The sequence below is a fragment of the Lolium perenne genome, chromosome 3 (genome assembly GCF_019359855.2).
Source record: "Lolium perenne isolate Kyuss_39 chromosome 3, Kyuss_2.0, whole genome shotgun sequence".
Classification (NCBI taxonomy): Eukaryota; Viridiplantae; Streptophyta; class Magnoliopsida; order Poales; family Poaceae; genus Lolium; species Lolium perenne.
Window position 1 is genome coordinate 294,235,630 of NC_067246.2, and position 15,559 is coordinate 294,251,188.

A 15,559-nucleotide genomic window follows, 5' to 3' on the forward strand; every position below is an offset into this window, starting at 1 on the left:
ACGTATACGGATGATTTCATACGGAATCCAAGTTACAGACAGACGTGGAGAGCAGCAGTTAAATTGAGGCCCTACAATCACGGGGGATAACATGATTTGAACCAACTAAAAATCACCACGTCATTCCGTAAGCTCTTTCCGTAGGAACGAGTCCGTAAATCCAGCATTTCCGTATTGTATAGTGTCCGCGAACGGATGCAAACAACGCATGCAGTCAATTTAATGTTTGAAATGTGATGGCCCGTTGAAGATGGCCTGAGGTGCGCGAGCATGCATGCTTATAGGCAGGCAAGAGCGCGCCCGGCCGGACGATCGATCGCTCCCTCAGATTGGTCGCCAAGTCATTTCCTCCCAGTATGTTCTAGCTTAACTCTCGCCCCAATTATTATTTGGGAGGAAATGAAACACTTCGAACTTTTAAGTCTTATAAGAAAGAATTTCGAACAACTATTTTTGAGGAAACCAACGCATATCTTGTTAGAGAAATAACATGGTACATTAAACTTGAGGACCTTAAAGTTCAGAGTCTTTTATGGTTCTCTTCTTGTTCAATAAGATTCAGTATACAATCCACAAAATAAAGTAGCTCATGTTTTAGCATAATTAGGGGATAAGTGTGATGTAAATTGCTTCTTGTCTTGGAGTATGAGGCGCCTCAGCACTCGGGGCAAAGATGCTGTAATGGAGATTTAGCCCAAAACGTTGCGTAGTAATAATAACTAGATTTAGATGTGCGCCTTGGCGCATGACCCCGTGGAACTCATGTCAATGTCTATTTCGTATAATTGCGATAAAAATAGCTGCCAATATGATAATCCATTGTTTATAAATTTGAAGCACACGTAAAAAGTCTTTTCTCTAAACAGAGTATGGCAGGTAGCAGAAAGTACGAAGAACTAAAAATAAGAGCGGAGATAGCAGCATGAAGCAAAAGCAACGAAGGGCACGGAAGGGTGGAGCTACCACCTAGAAGAGATGCAGAAGACAACCATTGCATCCTACGCTTGATTCATATGTACAATACATAGCAAAAGAGAAGAGGATAAGCACCGGTGACCCATGTCACCTATTAGACAATTTTCCTGAAAAGTAATTCACGTAACAATCAACATTAGGTCCGACTTGATGGTAAGCAATATAGAGTTGGCTTCATTTTAACATGCACGGTTCAAACTCACCTAACGGGGAATCAAGCGATGTTTTTCTTGCCATCGGCATCAGGCACGTCTTCCCCAGGGTTTGTTCCATATCTGGAAGTATATTTTTTGTCAAGTCATGTTGAACAAATGTAAAAGTGATCGGTGAAGAAGTACCCACTTTTTATCAGTTAGCATAGGCAGATGTTCGACCGCTGTTTGTGGGATAACTGGTGTATCTGGCACATATGTTATCCATCAGCTCAACTGCCTGTCCATTGGCTTCACTGTGACGAACTGAAGGCATCGTAACATGTAAAACATGACCTACAGAGAAAGGAAGATAAATACAATTAATCGACGTATGTCAAGAAGAACGAAAAACAATGTGTGAAAACATGACCTAGAGAGAAAGGAAGATAAATACAATTAATTGACGTATCTCAACAAGAACGAAAAACAATGTGTTAAGGAGCGATGGTATCACCACCTTTAAACCTAGAACGGTTTGAATCAATGATCGGCCTGTGTTGTTTTCGGTTAGCTGCAGCACGGGCAGAGGAAACGAGCAGCAATGAAAGTCTTCCTTCTCGGAAACAAACACAACAATGGACGGCATGTTAAAGAATAGTAGTCGAAGATAGCGAAGAATAATATTATTTGGGTACAAAGAGATATACTCCTTCGTATAAGCCAAGGAAGCCTACGCCGTTGCATAGGTATAGTGAGGGTTCCACGCAGTTTATCGCTAGCCCCCATGGTACTGTAATTGTAGAGTAGATGATGGATAAAAAATGTAATACCTAGCGGAGAAACAATAAATATCAAAGCATTTGCGCTTTGTGTGCCAAGTCAGCAGGCTATATGGACTAACTACAGATTAATGGAGCTCCCATCATCGACTACATGGACCAAAAGAGACACGATTAGATTTTCAAGTAGCATGATCAGGTCTACTGCACAAACATACTATGGGGCAGAGTATCGGACGAGTGAATCACAACGAATTATATCTAATACTCAATCAACAACTAACAACATGTAGTTTAAGTAATATGTTTAAATGATGGGGAAAATCAATGTTCACTAATTCCAATCTCAGTGGTCCTACCAGTACGGTAACACGATCACATCAAATGAGAAAACTTCTCAAATATGATGGTACACAGAGCGAAGGAACAACATCGGCTCAATTGCACATGTAAGATATCACGAACACCTTTCAAAGAGGGTATATTAGAAATTGCTGCTCATAAAATAAGCATTGACTATTTTTCCAAACATTATGAAGTCAGCAGTAACTCGGTTACATTTAAAATGATACCACAAACAGGTAAAAATTAAGTAGACCTCTGGTAAACCAGAAACTTTTTTGTAATGAACAGAATTTCATTGTGTCAAGTTCAGTTGAGAATGGATAGGTTTATTTATACCTACCAGAACAAAAGTAGCCAAGAATATAATAATAAATATAGTTAGACATCCCCTCTTATCATCCATCTTGCAAAGGGAAGAACAAATTTAAAACCATACAGGGTAAATCGTGTATGTCATCCCTTTTTGGACCCTCTTCCTCTCTCCCTCAACCAAAGGATGAATGGATTGTTTTGTAATTGGACTACTCACTGGACTAATTGACACAAAATTATTACGCTGGAAGTTTGAAGCTGTGGTTCTTTCTGGATCCTACCGATACCATTCACACCCCAAGGCCAACATGGAGGACACAGCACGCACCCACCGAGAGTGGCAGCTGTACCGGTAAATAAGGAAGGAAAAGAGCAGACTCACCAGGATTGGAACCGAACAACAGCCAACAGAAGTAGCCGCGTCCACCCGACGCGACAATACCTGCAGCGCGGTGACCTGCAAATGGATCCAAAAATGGAGGGGAGAATCGGAGATGACGAGTATCCTGTGGCACAAAGTAAATAAATGGAAGGAAGAGACACACACCAAACCAGTGAGAAAAACCTAGAGGGCATGCTTCTATCAAGAACATATCAACATCATTTGGTAACAAAAGTAAAATACACATAAAGATAGTAGATGAACAGTCGGCCATACCAAATGAACAGATGCCACTCAGACCCTTCTTGCCTATAGAAAACTAAAACAAAGCAACTGTTAATTCCCATCAAGGTACAATTGTTAGTGAAGACACAAATGAATACATCAAGAAACAGAACATGCCCAACTGCTTCCTCGGAATAAATAACAACCAGTAGAAGACATTGCAATTAACATATTTGAAGAGGAAAGAGAATATTGCAGTGCATAATGTCCACTCTTCAACTTTAATGATGATTCTACAAATATAGGCTACAGTTCATTCGTGCTTACTATTTTTACTGCCTCAAATGGTGTTTAGAGCATAGTAAACACAGGGGATTAATATGATGCAACCTATCAAGATTTTTATTTCCAAGCAAATGAGATCTACAATTTTAAAAAGTCACTTGTGTCTACGGAACAATAACCATTTGTGTGCATTGAGCCTTCATCCTAGTATTCAGATCTTATTCCCAACAATGATCAAATGCTCACACCATAAGAAAAGCATTCAGTACATTCATCCTACCCACGGTGTGTATCTTTGCCTGTTTGCGCTGCTCAGCAAGCCCTTCACTCTGAATCAGCCTAGTATAATTAGAGCATATGATGGCATTAACCGTGCGTCATAATTAACTTATCGATGGTTAAACAACATGAATAATACATAATCATTACATCTCGGATTGGTGAATCCCTTGGAAACTGGAATCACCCACAAATATTTGACCTGCAGTCAAACTACTAAGATCATAACTTTTACCATGGATAACTATCATACTGTACAAAAAAAAAATCAGCCAAACAAAGTGTCAAATCAGTCTGCTTGTGTGAAGGCCACACTATGTTAGCACAATAGTTTAACATTTTGGGTGATATGAAATTAAAAGTTACAAAAACTCCGACACAAATGTTCCAAGCAAAGAAACAACTTACAAATTAATCATGCTTGCAATTATCAGAATTATACACAGAAACATCTCCTAGGTATCAACATCCAAATTTAACAAACAGGCCGTTAACATCAGCTCAATTCGCAGATAAAAAGGTCTAAAAATCTTTTTTTTAGGGAAAAGAGATTTATTGCACATTGTTAATAATGTCTTTACAATAATATTGCACAAGGGTGGAGATAGCTTTAGGGGGTCGGTTCATCCAGCAGCCAACCAATCCTTCTACCCGAGCTAGCCTAGCTAATTCATGGGCAATCAGGTTGCCATCTCTTCTAAAAAACTGGAAGCTACAACAAGATAACCTTGCTGCCAGGTCCCTGACGGTATTATAGATCACATGGTGTTTTGATCTGTTTATACTTTGTTGTTGTTGGAGCGTTGATAGTGCAGTCACTCTCCACGATCACAGGTCCCTGGATCATCCTCGCAGCCAGCTACACTCCATCAAGCACCGCATATGCTTCAGCTTCTTCCGCAGCTGCTAATCCTTCTAGATTTCTGCCTGCACAAAAAAATAATTGACCAGCACTATTACGTGCAATAAGACCAATAGAAGCCTGACCCGTTTCGGCAACATAGGAAGCATCAGTGTTGATCTTAATGCAGTCTCCAAACGGGGGTGTCCAGTGTGATTTTTCCTCCAAGAGTCAGGAATGAGATATATTCCAGTGGTGTTGGTCATTTGTACCAATCAGTAGTCCTTTACCTTTGTCATCTGCTCATTTAGTGATTTCTGAATTGAGCATCTGGTAATAGTTCTTGAGGAAGACAAATTCTCTAACAGTAGATTTCCCTTTACCATGGACAATATCATCTCTTAGGAAAGGATTGGAAAAGGCTATCAAGGAGTAACCGTGACAAAAAAATAGTGAGGAAAAATGGCAGCAAGCATTTGATTCTTTTTCCCGGGAGAAGGGAGGCCAGAGGACTCACAGTTTCATTATGAAATTGGATCAAGTCTTTTAGAACACAAACTCAACGACGCCATAGATTTGTGCACTGACAAATGAGCATGCCAAAGGATAGACGCTCTGAGCTACAACAAAACACAATGTCGTCCAAAGTTTCTCAGAATATTCATAGCTAAGCAAAGTTTCTCAGAATATTGATAGCTAAGCATGAGGGTCACTTGAAATTGAATCATACTAACAAACAACGCCATGAACTGCTTGCCCATCAAGGTGCTACATGGCTTCACTATATTCCACAATAAGAGCATGAATGCAAGGGCATAGACAGAGATATCTGAACCAGGCCATCCACTGGAAAAACTTCAACCCTAGCACCATGGTATGACAGTAATTTCATGTCTTGCAGCAGATTTTTGAAATGTGTGTTTGGGCTATACAGTAGGAAATGCGTGTTCTACATCACACATTTCTATTCCAATAAATTGTCTTGAGTTTGTCTCTTAGAAACGTCCTACTCGATAAAAGTGTTCACATTTTTGCTTCCCATCTTATAGCATGGATAAATCAAACAAACTATTGTAGTAAAATTGATCCACCTTTTGACTACATTATTACTTTTCTATATGTTAATGTCGACGATAGAAACTGAAGTTGCAAGTAGCAAGCAATGTAGGTAATAGAAAAAAAGCAAAGCAGTAATAACTGATTTGTCCTATATTAGCATGATTAGATGTTCCTAAAAATGATGCACAACATGGTAAGAGAACCATTTACACCATAAGAGAAAAAATCTTGTTCAGTGAGATTCTAACAAGAATAACTACAGATCATGGTAACTCTAAAAAGTTCGTGCTTTTCATGACATGTGTGAGACTTGTGTATAACAAAACCACATGATAGAATAGCTTGGTTAGTCCTAGTTGCGTTTTCCATAATTACAAGTAGGACAAGTCCTTGCAGTTTCAAAGCACCCAAAAGAAATATATCATTCCTCATTTATCAACTATATCATATTTCTACTTCACTTAGAAAATACATTTGATGTACTTTGAAAAGTAAATGAGACTTATTAGAAATTATAAATTAACGAAAACATTTTCCCCCGAAAAGGAGCAGCAGCAAGACTCAGTTTGATCAAGATATCAGTAGGAGCTTACCATAAAATACACACACTTGCATGTCATAAATAGTTGTTTCTATTCCAAATCAACCCCATCGTGCAACAACATAACCTATGGCACAGACCATGAAATGTTCAGAAACTATCAAACTGTAAACTGTTATTTAGCGAAAAAACGGTGCATTAACATGAAACCTTATACGCAGAGTGATGGAATTTTCTCCATCTATTTCCAGAAAAGGCCTCTTTGCAACTATTGGCTCCAAAAATATCTCTTTCAAATAGAGTGATCATGGTACAATAAAAATAAAATCTTCCAGAGGAACGGAAGGCAAAAACAAAGGTAAGAGAAAATACAAATTGGTTCAGTGCTGAAGACATCAATTTCAGATTAGAGTGTGATATACAACATAATGTATATAAATTGTACTTTCTATATAGTAACACAAAATAACACCCAACCAACAAGTGCCAACTAAATTTATCGCCAAGTTATGTACTTAGAGAAAGCAACAGTGAACATTTGCTAGTCCCTGATGTACAAGGAACCATCAAACTAATGGAAATGTATTATCTCCTGATCGTATTGTAGCTTTAGGATAGATATTCTGGAATCCTCAAGTCAATTAAGATGAAAGAAGAAAGTGGATAAATGACAGGCGTCAATCCCCAGCTAGTATTTTCTGCAAACCGACTAAGAAAACAATAGTAAACTGCTCGACCTAGATTCAGAGGTTTAGTTGATAAAATGTAATTTTATCGAGACTCTTGGTGTGAAACTGAAACTACTTGGTCCATTAGATCCTCACAAACTGATATATGGCATAAATGAATTTAATAAAGAGCAAGTAGTCGCACTCGTAACAAAGAAAGCATTCAGGATTTCAGACAACAAAGAGACATGATTATCTGTTCCGAACCTGTACGTAGGAACCCAGTGCACAAAGTGATAAAACCTGCCTTGAGTTCTCAAGGTAAACTGCTCGACCTAGATTCAGAGGCATTCAGGTTTCCACATAAATCAAGTTGTAAATTTATGGTTGTACATATCAGGTACAGGTACAGATTCTATAATAAGCTTATCCTAAACTTATCATAAAAAGCTGGAACTTGGAACAGAACACTACAATTCTCATTGTCAAAACACAGCTGCCTGCCTGACTTTGCTCTCGAATAGGATGATTGCACTTATTAGTCATCACATTAATTAATCTCAAGAGCACACTAAAGGGACGAATTTTTTGACGTACCGTGTCGATGTCTAGGACATCAATGATGGAGCACCAGATCTTGTAGAACTTGAACGACACATCCAATTGGTTCACCAGGACGTGCTTCAATTGTTAATACATAGAGGAAATTAAATCAGACGAGTGTTGTTGAGCATATGCTTAGCTATGGTGAAGATAAAAAAGAGCACATCGACTCAGCTATGGCGACAATGAACAGGCATGAGCGGCGCCGCCGGTAGTACAGTCTACAGTACACAAAAGTTGAGCAACGAACAGGAATGTGTATGAGCAAGTCACAAGGAATGCGAGTCAACTAACATGTCAGTGGTTCCGATAAAGACACCATAAAAATGGTTCCGATAAAGGCACCATAAAAAAGTGCTTCCTCCTTCACCAATGTAAGAACTTTTAGCAAGATTAATTAGTTTGCTAAACGGTTTGACATAATTACATTACTGAACATAAGAAGAAGTAGAAAGCAAGACTTGGAAGTATGGCAATAAAGCTCAAATTAAAACATCAGAAACATGAAATATTTAGACTAAAACTAAATCTACCCTGAAAAATAAAAACTGGAACTAAGGGATAAAAATGCAAAGAACCCTGTATTAACAATTTGTAGTAAAGTAAGATAATCAACTCTTTCCTATGTCCAGAAATAAGTGAGTCGGATTGGTCAAGACTCACTTGTATCTATACAGTAAAACACGTCTAGATACATGTGAATCTATACAAATCGAAGTCACTTATTTCCGGACGGAGGGAGTATATCTTTTCTTAGGTAAATATCTCAAATGCAAGACTACACGCACTACACATGCTACACATGCTGGAAATTTTAATTACCGTCTAGCTCTACTCAGTTAACAATGGATGGAAACAAAATCGCTTCGTCAGCTATCAAATGTTCTACAGTAGCAAGATGGAAATCTCCATTAGTACATGCATTGTAAACTTTGGTTGATTATTAGAGAAGAAAATGTCCAATGAAAATATTGCTCCTTTAGAACCCCAGTTGCAATTATAGCAATTGACAAACTGCTTGAGACTGAATTGACTAAAGAGAATCCAAATATCCCGTAAAATAAATCCAAATATCAGAATGATTGATTAGGCTATGAACACCCACTCTATGGATCTCATAGTCTGCAAGAACCTCTGGACATAGAAGAAATTGAATGAATATCATGAATATTTGCATTAGTGTGATGGCTCATTCAGCCACGATTCATTCTGTAAGATACAAAATCTAAAAACAATCATTGTGTACTTACAACAATGATCGAGGATTATATAAAGGATTCAATTAACAAAGCCGTATGAGCCACTAATGACCGATTCACAGTTAGAAGGCGAGTGCAAATAGTGTCTCCGGCAGTGTCTTCATCCCAGTCACAAATAGGAGTGTTGCAGTTAAAATATGCCATGGCAAATGATGAGTAATAAACATAAAAATAAGAAATTATCACATTATTTCAACACATAAAAAGAACCAACATTTAGGGGATCATCACAGATGTTCCTAATGTTGTAAACCCAAAGAAATTGCCTCTCCTGACAGCTAAAACAATCTGTATAACTTCATAAGACAATTTTGACCTCCAAATGCTTAGTGCCTGCGAAAAACCACTAACCATCTGGGCAGTTAAAAAATTAAGGCCTACATAAATTTCTTGTTTTAGTCTTGGGAGTTTGCAAACTGTTCTTTGACAGCTATCAATTATTCTTGCTTGTAAATTATAAGCAAATGTCTTTTTCCAAAAAAGACAGTAGTATCTTCAACCGTGTTGTTATTTGTTAGTCTAGTATTTAATACATGGTGTTTAGAGCAGAGTAAACACAGGGGATCAATATGATGCAACCTATCAAGATTTTTATTTCCAAGCAAATGAGATCTACAATTTTATCATCCTAATTAACCTGTCAACTCCATGAAGAAAAAAATATAGCTTGTAAATTCACCCAAATTAGAAAAGAAATATAACCTTTAGTGAGCATTACAACAAACATGGCGTGTGCAAACCGTGTGCAAACCTTCAGGCGGTGCTGCAACTCATGCTTAATCACCCTTGCCAAAAGAAATCACATCCTGTGCTATCTAACAAAGATGAATCAATCAAGAAATCTAGAATAGAGACAAAACAAAATGAGTTGCTGATACGTAAATCAAGGCTTCATCAGAGCAATATTTAGAGATCAAAACACATGGGTCCATTACAGTGAACAAGGAAGATAGCGTCAGCTGAACAAAGGAAAAAAAGAGTCAGATTCATAAGCAGCCGCTAGACAGGAATACGTGATGCTAGTGGGAAGTGCTAGCAGTATTTATTCAAAGAGAAGAGGATTCATTTTCAGATATATAGCACGAGAGATCCACTGTTTTTTGTTGGAACTCTGGAAAATCTTTTAACAAAAAAAAGAGAGAAACGAGGCAGAGAAACATCACAAGCTTAGAGAGGGACGGGGGATTGGGAGAACGTGGCGCAGCGGCGGCTGCAGTCGCCGGCGGCGAGAAGCAGGGCCGCAGTCGCCGGCTGCCACCGCGGCCGCCCTTGGGGTTGGGGAACGCGGCGGCCATGGAGGAGGCATCGAGGTGCGGGTGGAGGGTGGCGAGGCCGATGTCGTCCGCCATATCCATGGCGGCAGAGCTCGGCGTTGCGGCGGCCGTGGTCCGTGCACCTCCTGCCGGAGCTCGGCGACGAGCCGGAGCTGGAGAGGAGGCGGCGAATCGGCGGTCGTCTCGATGCGGCGGCCGGCACTCGTGCGGTTCCCCGCGCTGAACTCCTGGCGGCGGGGCTGGGGGCTCTGCGAGGCGGCGGCGCGGCTAGGGGATCTGTGAGGGGAGGCGGCGGCGGGGCTGAGCCGCGCGAGGCGAGGCAGCATGGCTGGGGGGCGCGAGGCGGAGGGGATTGGGGAGAAGAACGTGGCGCAGCGGCGGCCGCAGTCGCCGGCGGCGAGAAGCAGGGGCGCGGACGGCGGGGAGCGGGAGCGGCGGCTACGGGAGCGGGAGAGGCGGCGACGCGCCAACGCCGGGCCGGATGGGCTTCATCGACCCGTGGATAAAAAACGGGTCGCGCGAGGCCCTCGCGTTCTGGACTACTCCGGTAGTGAAAAAACGAACGGTCCTGATTTGCTTGAGACGAGATCGAACGGTCCCGAGGCTCAAAACGCTGTGAGGCCCCCTATGGGGGGCATCGTATACAACGTTAGATATAGTTTTGAGCTTTCAAAATAAAAAATCGGCACCGACCTTTGACACTGCAGCCAAAAATTCGGTGTAGGTTTTCCTCAGACGATGCAACAGGGGAAACTTTAGCCTTGATGGGCTGTTTTCATTGTTCTCCTGGGGTAAACGTCGCCCTCCAATTCGTTGCAGCCCGGCGGGTATGGCCCATGCGCATGCACCGCTAGATCGGACAGGCCTGCAGCCGGTCCACGAGGCCCACGTCACGTCACGCAGCATCGTAGCAGATTTGTTCGTTCGTTTCGCCAAGCTGAAACGTACATAATTGTTTGTTTTTAACAAAGCTCGTGCGGTGCGGTCAGCAGCCGGAGACCACGAGCGCGGAAACGTCAAAAAAAAAAGTCAGCAGTCAACGTGTTCGCCAGGGATCCACACTGACTAGCCTGACAATTACTCCCTCCGTCACTTCTAGGACAGTTGCTTTCCGCCTGGCAACGACCACATTTAGGACGGTTGCTTTCCATCTTTATTTCTCATCGCACCTCCCCTCCCGTACCTCCTACCCCTCTGCCGCCGCTCGATTTGCCGGCCATCTCCACGGATAATTTCTCTTGCGTTGGACACCGCCGTGACGACTAACTCTCTCGCCGTCCTTTTCGCCGCCACCACTTCACCAATGTGTCCCATAACGCGTCGGCAAATCCACCCCTCCTCCACGCAAAGAAGTTGTTCGGCGGTTTGTCTGGTAGGTGCGACAGGTTGCTGTTCGTTGCCTCCTCTATCGCGGATGAATTGTAACCATTTGTTTTGATTCAGACATGGATAGCGAGGATGAGATGATCGTGGAAATAATGGAGAAAGAGAAATTTTTCGATGACGACCTTCGGGAGCATTTGTCGATCATTGCGTCCCTCCAAAAACATGCTTGACACCGACGCGGAGAGGAAGAAGAGGTTGCGCCATAGAGGTTCAAAGCCAAGAAGTAAGAAGTCGAAGTCCCAGCAGAGGTTGGAGGGGCATACCATGCTGCACAAAGACTACTTCGCAGGAGGGGCAACACAGACCGACAATTTTCGGCGACAGTAATAGGATGAGCAAGGGTTTGTTCATGAATATCCTCAACGGCGTTCGAGATTTCGACCCCTACTTTAAGTTTAAGCACGACGCTGGTGGCACGGCTAGGTTCTCATCGATTCAGAAGTGCACCGCCGTCATGAGGATGCTAGCATACGGAGCACATGCCGATACACATGACGACTACCTTCGCATGTGTGAGTCTACTAACATTGCCTGCACCTATAAGTTTTGGTGAGTGATACGTCTCCGACGTATCGATAATTTCTTATGTTCCATGCCACATTATTGATGTTATCTACATGTTTTATGCACACTTTATGTCATATTCGTGCATTTTCTGGAACTAACCTATTAACAAGATGCCGAAGTGCCAGTTGCTGTTTTCTGCTGTTTTTGGTTTCAGAAATCCTAGTAACGAAATATTCTCGGAATTGGACGAAATCAACGCCCAGGGTCCTATTTTGCCACGAAGCTTCCAGAAGTCCGAAGAGGAGACGAAGTGGGGCCACGAGGCGCCCACACCCTAGGGCGGCGCGGCCCCCCCCCCCTTGGCCGCGCGGCCCTGTGGTGTGGGGCCCTCGTGCCGCCTCCTGACCTGCCCTTCCGCCTACTTAAAGCCTCCGTCGCGAAACCCCCAGTACCGAGAGCCACGATACGGAAAACCTTCCAGAGACGGCGCCGCAGCCGATCCCATCTCGGGGGATCCAGGAGATCGCCTCCGGCACCCTGCCGGAGAGGGGAATCATCTCCCGGAGGACTCTATGCCGCCATGGTCGCCTCCGGAGTGATGTGTGAGTAGTCTACCCCTGGACTATGGGTCCATAGCAGTAGCTAGATGGTTGTCTTCTCCCCATTGTGCTATCATTGTCGGATCTTGTGAGCTGCCTAACATGATCAAGATCATCTATCTGTAATTCTATATGTTGCATTTGTTGGGATCCGATGAATAGAGAATACTTGTTATGTTGATTATCAAAGTTATATCTATGTGTTGTTTATGATCTTGCATGCTCTCCGTTACTAGTAGATGCTCTGGCCAAGTAGATGCTTGTAACTCCAAGAGGGAGTATTTATGCTCGATAGTGGGTTCATGCCTGCATTGACACCTGGGACAGTGACAGAAAGTTCTAAGGTTGTGTTGTGCTGTTGCCACTAGGGATAAAACATTGATGCTATGTCTAAGGATGTAGTTGTTGATTACATTACGCACCATACTTAATGCAATTGTCTGTTGCTTTGCAACTTAATAGGGAGGGGGTTCGGATGATAACCTGAAGGTGGACTTTTTAGGCATAGATGCAGTTGGATAGCGGTCTATGTACTTTGTCGTAATGCCCAATTAAATCTCACTATACTCATCATGATATGTATGTGCATGGTCATGCCCTCTTTATTTGTCAATTGCCCAACTGTAATTTGTTCACCCAACATGCTGTTTATCTTATGGGAGAGACACCTCTAGTGAACTGTGGACCCCGGTCAAATTCTCTATACTGAAATACAATCTACTGCAATACTGTTCTACTGTTTTCTGCAAACAATCATCTTCCACACTATACATCTAATCCTTTGTTACAGCAAGCCGATGAGATTGACAACCTCGCTGTTTCGTTGGGGCAAAGTACTTTGGTTGTGTTGTGCAGGTTCCACGTTGGCGCCGGAATCCCTGGTGTTGCGCCGCACTACATCCCGCCGCCATCAACCTTCAACGTGCTTCTTGGCTCCTCCTGGTTCGATAAACCTTGGTTTCTTTCTGAGGGAAAACTTGCTGCTGTGCGCATCATACTTTCCTCTTGGGGTTCCCAACGAACGTGTGAGTTACACGCCATCAAGCTCTTTTTCTGGCGCCGTTGCCGGGGAGATCAAGACACGCTGCAAGGGGAGTCTCCACTTCTCAATCTCTTTACTTTGTTTTTGTCTTGCTTAGTTTTATTTACTACTTTGTTTGCTGCACTAAATCAAAATACAAAAAAAATTAGTTGCTAGTTTTACTTTATTTGCTATCTTGTTTGCTATATTAAAAACACAAAAAAATTAGTTACTTGCATTTACTTTATCTAGTTTGCTTTATCTACTATTGCTAAAATGAGTAATCCTCAAGTTGAAGTTCGTTCGTTTAAGCAACAAGGGGGAGAATATTTAAGAGATGCTTGGTATAGAATTAGTAATGCCCATAATAGGTGCACTAAGAAACACTCCACCACTATTTTACTCAGGAATTTTTATGTTGGTATCTCTAGCTGGAATAGGTATATTCTTGATTGTCTCGCAGGAGGTAACTTCTTAAGTACTCCTGCATTAGAAGCTAGCTGCATTATTGAGAGTCTATTTGGAATACCCCCTGTTGATGAAGTTAAAACTGAAATCTCTCTTGAAGATGTTATAAAAAAATTGGAAACCATAGAGAAAAAATTTCCAAGTGTTGAAACTAAATTGGAAATGTTACTTGATAAAACTGATGAACTTGATAAATCCTTAGGAGGAATTGATGAAAGAATTAGTGTCCTAGGAACTTGTGTTGTCCATGATGATCAAATTAATAGGATTGATGAACTTGAAAAAGCTATGGGAACCTTGGGTTCAACATTTTCTTCTCTTAAATATACGGAGAAAGCTTATGTGGGTAAGGAGCAAAAGTTTATGTATGTCTCTAAAGTGCCTAAACCAAAGAAATATTACTATAGGCCTAAAATTGATAAAGCCCTTAGTACCACCACGGATGGGGGAGCTTGTGATAACGATACACCATCTCTTGATAATACTTGATACACACTTTCTGCGCCTAGCTGAAAGGCGTTAAAGAAAAGCGCTTATGGGAGACAACCCATGTTTTTACCTACAGTACTTTGTTTTTATTTTGTATCTTGGAAGTTATTTACTACTGTAGCAACCTCTCCTTATCTTAGTTTAGTGTTTTATTGTGCCAAGTAAAGCCGTTGATAGTAAAGTAAGTACTAGATTTGGATTACTGCGCAGTTCCAGATTTCTTTGCTGTCACGAATCTGGGTCAACCTCCCTGTAGGTAGCTCAGAAAATTAAGCCAATTTACGTGCATGATCCTCAGATATGTACGCAACTTTCATTCAATTTGAGAATTTTCATTTGAGCAAGTCTGGTGGCCTAATAAAATTCGTCAATACGAACTGTTATGTTTTTGACAGATTCTGCCTTTTATTTCGCATTGCCTCTTTTGCTATGTTGGATGAATTTCTTTGATCCATTAATGTCCAGTAGCTTTATGCAATGTCCAGAAGTGTTAAGAATGATTGTGTCACCTCTGAATATGTTAATTTTTTATTGTCGCTAACCCTCTAATGAGTTGTTCTAAGTTTGGTGTGGAGGAAGTTTTCAAGGATCAAGAGAGGAGTATGATGCAACATGATCAAGGAGAGTGAAAGCTCTAAGCTTGGGGATGCCCCGGTGGTTCACCCCTGCATATATCAAGAAGACTCAAGCGTCTAAGCTTAGGGATGCCCAAGGCATCCCCTTCTTCATCGACAACATTATCAGGTTCCTCCCCTGAAACTATATTTTTATTCCATCACATCTTATGTGCTTTGCTTGGAGCGTCGGTTTGTTTTTGTTTTTTGTTTTGTTTGAATAAAATGGATCCTAGCATTCACTTTATGGAAGAGAGACACGCTCCGCTGTAGCATATGGACAAGTATGTCCTTAGGCTCTACTCATAGTATTCATGGCGAAGTTTCTCCTTCGTTAAATTGTTATATGGTTGGAATTGGAAAATGATACATGTAGTAATTGCTATTAATGTCTTGGGTAATGTGATCCTTGGCAATTGTTGTGCTCATGTTTAAGCTCTTGCATCATATGCTTTGCACCTATTAATGAAGAAATACATAGAGCATGCTAAAATCTGGTTTGCATATTTGGTTT

At 41.5% G+C, this 15,559-nt stretch overlaps 1 long non-coding RNA gene across 3 annotated transcripts; it reads right to left on the bottom strand.

Annotated features, from left to right (window-relative positions):
* Nucleotides 1-848: 848 nt before the first annotated feature.
* On the bottom strand, nucleotides 849-10,588 carry LOC127345131 (uncharacterized). Of its 3 annotated transcripts, XR_007878442.2 has the most exons (7): nucleotides 6,368-10,588; nucleotides 6,210-6,284; nucleotides 2,928-4,643; nucleotides 1,627-1,899; nucleotides 1,318-1,463; nucleotides 1,179-1,250; nucleotides 849-1,082 (listed from the first exon to the last, which is right to left on the bottom strand). It is a non-coding gene; the product is annotated as an uncharacterized lncRNA (long non-coding RNA). The 3 variants fall into 3 exon arrangements; XR_007878441.2 differs by lacking the exons at nucleotides 849-1,082; nucleotides 1,179-1,250; nucleotides 1,318-1,463; nucleotides 1,627-1,899; nucleotides 2,928-4,643 and adding an exon at nucleotides 4,650-5,177 and having other exon boundaries at nucleotides 6,368-10,485; XR_007878443.2 differs by lacking the exons at nucleotides 849-1,082; nucleotides 1,179-1,250; nucleotides 1,318-1,463; nucleotides 1,627-1,899; nucleotides 2,928-4,643 and adding an exon at nucleotides 4,650-4,856 and having other exon boundaries at nucleotides 6,368-10,483.
* Between the last annotated feature and the right edge of the window lie 4,971 nt (nucleotides 10,589-15,559).